The sequence below is a fragment of the Panthera tigris genome, chromosome X, assembly GCF_018350195.1.
Source record: "Panthera tigris isolate Pti1 chromosome X, P.tigris_Pti1_mat1.1, whole genome shotgun sequence".
Classification (NCBI taxonomy): domain Eukaryota; kingdom Metazoa; phylum Chordata; class Mammalia; order Carnivora; family Felidae; genus Panthera; species Panthera tigris.
In genome coordinates, this window is record NC_056677.1 from 110,879,489 (window position 1) to 110,885,942 (window position 6,454).

General features: G+C 44.3%; 1 non-coding gene across 1 annotated transcript; it reads left to right on the forward strand.

Moving 5' to 3' along the window:
• The first annotated feature begins 6,157 nt into the window (after nt 1–6,157).
• TRNAR-UCU lies at nt 6,158–6,230 on the forward strand. Its single transcript has one exon. It is a non-coding gene; the product is annotated as a tRNA-Arg (tRNA).
• Nucleotides 6,231–6,454: the final 224 nt, after the last annotated feature.

Consider the following 6,454-nt stretch of genomic DNA (forward strand, 5'->3'; position numbering starts at 1 on the left):
TTAGCTGACTAAGCCACCCAGGTGCCCCATCTTGGACTTCTTTTATGTTGCCATTTCTTTCAAATATTTGGTGTTCCTTCGTTGGCTATTTATACTTATATTTATATTTATGTATTAATGACTGGGGGACTTTGATGAATAGGAGATACAGCTTTGCCTTTGAATAGAACTATTTACCCCAAGATCATCTGCCTTGAAAGGACGGCCTGACTGCAGGCTCTGTATAAGTAAATGGGTCCCCAGCAAGCAGGCTTTCCTTTGGGTAATGGGCGGAGCAGCCAGCTCGGGTCATTCTCCCAACACCGCACTGCTGACGAGAGGTGGACTTGATTCTTAGTTCATTTTATCCCTGAGTGCTGCTTTCTTTTCTTCTTTAATTCTGGGGCTGCTGTGGAGGTCAGAAGGCTCTGTTCTGCCTCTCTCCCTGGTCCCAGTACTCATTCTTGAGCCCCCCCCCCAAGGTATATTTTTTGCTTTGTAAAGAAAGCAGTCACTGGGGTGGGTGCTGGTTACCAATGCTACTTCTTACACCTTCTGTTTCAGCCATTCCACTCTGACTTCCATCCCTCAACGCACTCAGTTTTCCATATCTGTTAATTTCAGGACCTATGAGCTAGTCCTATGAGCTTTCTGTTGCATTCACTATTGTGCCTCTAGAACGGCTTCTGGCATTGAGTAGGTGCTCATGAAGCGCTTAATTCATGATCAAATGACAAGTGGACGGGCACCAAATTATGGAAAGCCTCAACGCCAAGTTTTTGATTAGATGTGCCATTTAATGCAGGTCAGCTGCCCTTAGGTTGGCTGGTTGGTTTGGGTTCTATAATCTTGGCCCCAAAAGAAACAACCACTCTCCAGGCAGGCAATCACTACAAGAAGAAATTCTGAGAAGGTAATGCTGGCTAAGCAGGGACCTGGACGCTAGAGAGTTGGGAAGGTTGTCTTTTTTTTTAATGTTTATTTTATTTTTGAGAGAGAGCACATGTGGGGGAGGGACAGAGAGAGAGGGGGACAGAGGATCCGAAGCGGGCTCCGATGTGGGGGGCTGGAACTCACGAACTCTGAGATCATGACCTGATCCGAAGTTGGACGCTCAACCGACTGAGCCACCCAGGTGCCCTGGGAGGGTTCAGTGTTGATCCAGGGAGCTAGTGTCCCTCTGGACGCAGGTCAGCAGTGTGAAGAGAGGGGTTCTTGCAGAGACTTCTGGCAGTAGTATTGTGGTAGGTCGAATAATGTACCCCCAAAGATGTCCAGTTCCCAATCCCCAGCATCTGGGGATATGTTATATTACTTGGCAAGGAGGAATTAAGATGTAGACAGAATTACGGTTGCTAATTCGCTGACTTTGGGATGGGAAGATTATCCTGGATTATCCAGGTTGGCCCAAAGTAATCACAAGATTATAAGTGAAAGGAGGAGTCAGGGAAGTCTGTGTTGGGGTGATTTGGTATGAGAAAAATTCAACCCATCTTGCTACCTTTGAAGATAGAAGAAGAGGGTCACAAGCCAAGGAATGTGATGGGCTCTAGAAGCTGGAGAAAGCAAGGAAACAGATTCTACCCTGGAACCTCCACAAGGGAATGAAGCTGGGCACCTAAATTGAATCGGCAAAAGTAAATGCAGTAAGGAAGATTCAGAAGATCAAGGGCCTTCCTTTCTCTGGCTTCAAATTTCTCATCAGCAAAATGGTGGATTTTTAATAGATCAATGATGTTCAAATCTTTTTTAGTCACTGTGATGGGTAATCTTATGTATTGACTTGACTGGACCCCAGGATGCCCAGATATTTGGTCAAACACTATTCTGGATGTGGCTGTGAGGATACTTTTGGATGAGATTACCATTTAATTTGGTAGACTGAGTGCTTGCTTCAGCAGCACATATATTAAATCGGTAGACTGATAAAATCGGATTGTCTTCTCTAGTGGGGGTGAACCTCACCCGATCAGCTGACAGCCTGAATAGACCAAAAAGGCTGACCCTTCCCAAGTAAGAGATAATTCTTCCTACCTAATGGTTTTTGAGCTGGGACATTGGCTTTTTCCCTGCCTTCAGACTCAAATTGAAGTAGCTGTTCTTTCTACGCTTCACGCCTGCTGGCCTTTGGACGAGAAGTATATCATTGGTTCTCCTGGTTCTCAGACCTTTGTACATGTACTGGAACTAAACCATCAGCTCCTGTGGGACTCCACATTGTCAACTCACAGATCTTGGGACTGATGAGCCTCCATATTCATGTGAGCCAATTCCTTATGATAAATCTCTCTCTTGCTGATATTGTGATTTTTTTTTATTTTAGAGAGAGAGTATTGTGCAAGTGGGGGGAGGGGGAAAAGGAGGGGGTGAGAGAGAGAGAGAGAGAGAGAGAGAGAGAGAGGGAGAATCCTAAGCAGGCTCCACACTCAACACGGAGTCTAATGCAGGGCTCCATCCTATGACCCTGGGATCATGACCTGAGCCAAAATCAAGAGTCAGACACTCAACCAACTGAGCCACCCAGATGTCTCTGATATTGTGATTCATAATAAGAAATATATATTTGGTCTTTGTCCCCATTCCTGACACAGGGCTCCTGAAGCTCCTGAGCATTAGTAGTATCTTTTGTTCTAATGAGATGACTCTGGTTGGGGTCCTGGATTAGGACTGGTCACCCGAAAGACCAAGCCAAGATTAGAAGCTTGGAATTTTCAGTCCTGCCCCACTCTACCCCCCACCCCCACATCCTTCAGAGAGGAGAAAGGAGCTGGAAATGGAGTTAATTATTGATCATGGCTACATGAGGAAGCCTCCATAAAATCCCAAGTCAGTGAGCACATCCACATACCAGAAAGGTGACACATCCCAACTCCACAGGGACAGAAGTGCCTGTGCTCAGGACTCTCCCAGACCTGGCCCAATGTATCTCTTCATCCGGCTGTTCCTCTGTGTCCTTTTATCATATCCATTAATAAACTGGTGAATATAAATGTTTTCTTGAACTCTATGAGCCATTCTAGCACATTAATCAAACCCAAGGAAGGGAGTCTTTGGAACCCGCAATTTATAGCCTAGTTGTTAAAAGCACAGTATCTGAAGTGGGATACGAGCAGTCCTGTGAGACTAAGCCCTTAACCTGTGGGATATAATGCCACATCCAGGTAGATAGTGTCAGAATTGAGTTTAATTGTAGGACACCCAGCTGGTGTCACAGAGAGTTGCTAGGTAGGGGAAAACCCCACCATATCTGGTGTCAGAGGTGTTGTGAATATTCTGTATGATAGTAAGGAAAGACGCAGAAGGAGAAAAGGAAAACTGTAGGTTTGTCCAATTCTCTCTCTCTCCCCCTCTACCTAGAGAACTTGGCCTAATACGGCCACCAAAGCCCAATATAAATAACAGATACCAGTGAAAATGCTTCAGCTCTGACACGGTTGAGTGGGTCTACAGACCCATCCACTCAGAGCCCCTGTCTCCTTCTGGGCCCCAGAGCTTTGATGAAAACCATTTGTCTCAGGTCACCACTTAGCTCTTAAATTTGATGAATGTGTTTCGTTTTCTCTTAAAGAAGGATATAAATCGAAAAGTAAAAATATCCCAGTGTATCCTCTTGCCTTGATGTCCATTTATGTTAGTTTCCTATCACTGCTGTAACAGATTACCACAAACTTGGTGGCTTCAAACAACAATTCATTATCTTATAGTTTTGTAGGTTGGAAATCCAAAATGGCTCTCAATGGACCAAAATCAAGGTAATGAATTCCTTCTGCAGGCTCTAGGGAGAATCTGTTCGCCTGCCTTTCCTGTTTCTAGAGGCCATTTGCATCCTTTGCTTCGTGGCCTTTTCTTCCATCTTCAAGTCTCTCTCACCCTCACTCCCATTCTCCTGTCTCCCTCTTTGACTCATAAGGACTCCTGTGATTACATTGGGCGTGCCTGAAAAATTCAGGATAATCTCCCATCTCAAGGTCATCTGATTAGCAACCTTAATTCCATCTAGAACCTTAACTGCCCCTTGCCATGTACCAAAGCATATTCACAGGTTGTGGGAATGAGGGCATGGACATCTTTGAGGGGACGTTATTTTGCCTACCACACTATTCCTTAATGGTGGCCGCTCATAGTTTTTTTCAGAAATGTTTTATGTATATACAAGTGCTCATTCATGTGCAGTGCTCACAATTCATGCACATATGCAGATGTTTTTAAACATAACATGGTTCTGTAACTTTATTTTTTCTTCGATTAAAAATATATTTTGAGGGGCGCCTGGGTGGCTCAGTCGGTTAAGCGTCCAACTTGGGCTCAGGTCATGATCTCGCAGTCTGTGGGTTCGAGCCCCGCGTCGGGCTCTGGGCTGATGGCTCAGAGCCTGGAGCCTGCTTCGGATTCTGTGTCTCCCTCTCTCTCTGCCCCTCCCCTGCTCATGCTCTGTCTCTCTCTCAGTGTCAAAAATAAATAAACATTAAAAAAATTTAAATATATATATATATATTTTGAGTCTGTCGGGTTTTCCATGTATAGTGTCATGTCATCTGCAAAAAGTGAAAGCTTGATTTCATCTTTGCCAATTTTGATGCCTTTGATTTCCTTTTGTTGTCTGATTGCTGATGCTAGAACTTCCAACACTGTGTTAAACAACAGCGGTGAGAGTGGACATCCCTGTAGCAACGTGGATGGAACTGGAGAGTGTTATGCTGAGTGAAATAAGTCATACAGAGAAATACAGATACCATATGTTTTCACTCTTATGTGGATCCTGAGAAACTTAACAGAAGACCATGGGGGAAAGGAAGGGGAAAAAAAAGTTACAGAGGGAAGGAGGCAAACCATAAGAGACTCTTAAAAACTGAGAATAAACTGAGGGTTGATGGGGGGTTGGAGGGAGGGGAAAGTGGGTGATGGGCATTGAGGAGGGCACGTGTTGGGATGAGCACTGGGTGTTGTATGGAAACCAATTTGACAATAAATTTCATATATATATATTTTTTAATAACATCCTTTATAGAACCACCCAATATTTTTATCCACTTAAACAGAAGAGGGTTACTACTTTTTTTTAAAATTTTTTTTAATGTTTATTTATTTTTGAGACAGAGACAGAGCATGAACGGAGGAGGGTCAGAGAGAGAGGGAGACACAGAATCCGAAGCAGGCTCCAGGCTCTGAGCCGTCAGCACAGAGCCCGATGCGGGGCTCAAACTCACAGACCACGAGATCATGACCTGAGCCGAAGTCGGACGCTTAACCGACTGAGCCACCCAGGCACCCCAGAGGGTTACTACTTTTAACCATAAAGGGCATAGGTTACATTAAAACTATCTATCAGAGATGGGTCTCAGCCCATAGAGCGTCAGCAGGCCGTCAGAGTCTCATCCAACAATGCAAAAATGAAAGTTACTACTCAGGGTGCAGCAAAGCAAGGGGAATCAGATGCCGGTACTCTGATGATGCAGTACATCTGACTCCAGTGACTACAACAATTTCTTCTCTGCAACTAATTTTTCTTTTTTTATTTTAACATTTATTTATTTTTGAGAGACAGAGAGAGACAGAGCATGAGCAAGAGAGGAGCAGAGAGAGAGGGAGACACAGAATCTGAAGCAGGCTCCAGGCTCTGAGCTGTCAGCACAGGGCCTGACGTGGGACTTGAACCCACGAACCAGGAGATCATGACCTGAGCTGAAGTCGGACGCTCAACCGACTGAGCCACCCAGGCGTCCCTAAGTTTTCTTTAAAATTAAAAAGGAGGGGCACCTGGCCAGCTCAGTTGGGGGGGGACGTGTGACTCTTGATCTTGGGGTTGTGAGTTTGAGCCCCACTTGGGGTACAGAGATTACTTTAAAAAAATCTTTAAAAAATGGATAAAATCAAAAAGGAAATATACACATTGTTAAACTAATTGAGAGTATAAGAGGATATATATTGAAAAGGAGGTCTCCTTCTTACCACAGGGCCACAAAACTACTGCTACTAATCATACCTTGTATGGCCTTCTGGAAAATTTTAAGCATAGAGAAACACATATCTATGTGTGTATCCTTTTGAGGGCATGAATAGAAAGCGAATCAATCATCCCACACTTATTTCTCTGTGAAATTGGCTTTCTAAAGAACTTTTCACTTTGACTTAATTATAGATTCACTTGTAGTTGTAAGAAATGAACCCAGGTCGGGGCGCCTGGCTGGCTCAGTCGGTAGAGCATGTGGCTTCTGATCTCAGGGTCATGAGTTCAAGCCCCATGTTGGGCACGGAGCCTACTTAAAAAAAAAAAAAAAAAAAAAAAAAAAAAAACAGAACCCAAATCTGTCTGAACTTCGAAACCACTGTTTCTCAACTTTGGCTGCACAACACTGGCATCTGGAGAGCTTTAAAAAATACCGATGCCTGGGTTCCACTGCCAGAGATTCTGATGGAACCGGCTCAGGTTACAGCCTTGGCATTGGGAGTTTTAAAAGCTCCACAGGTGACGCAC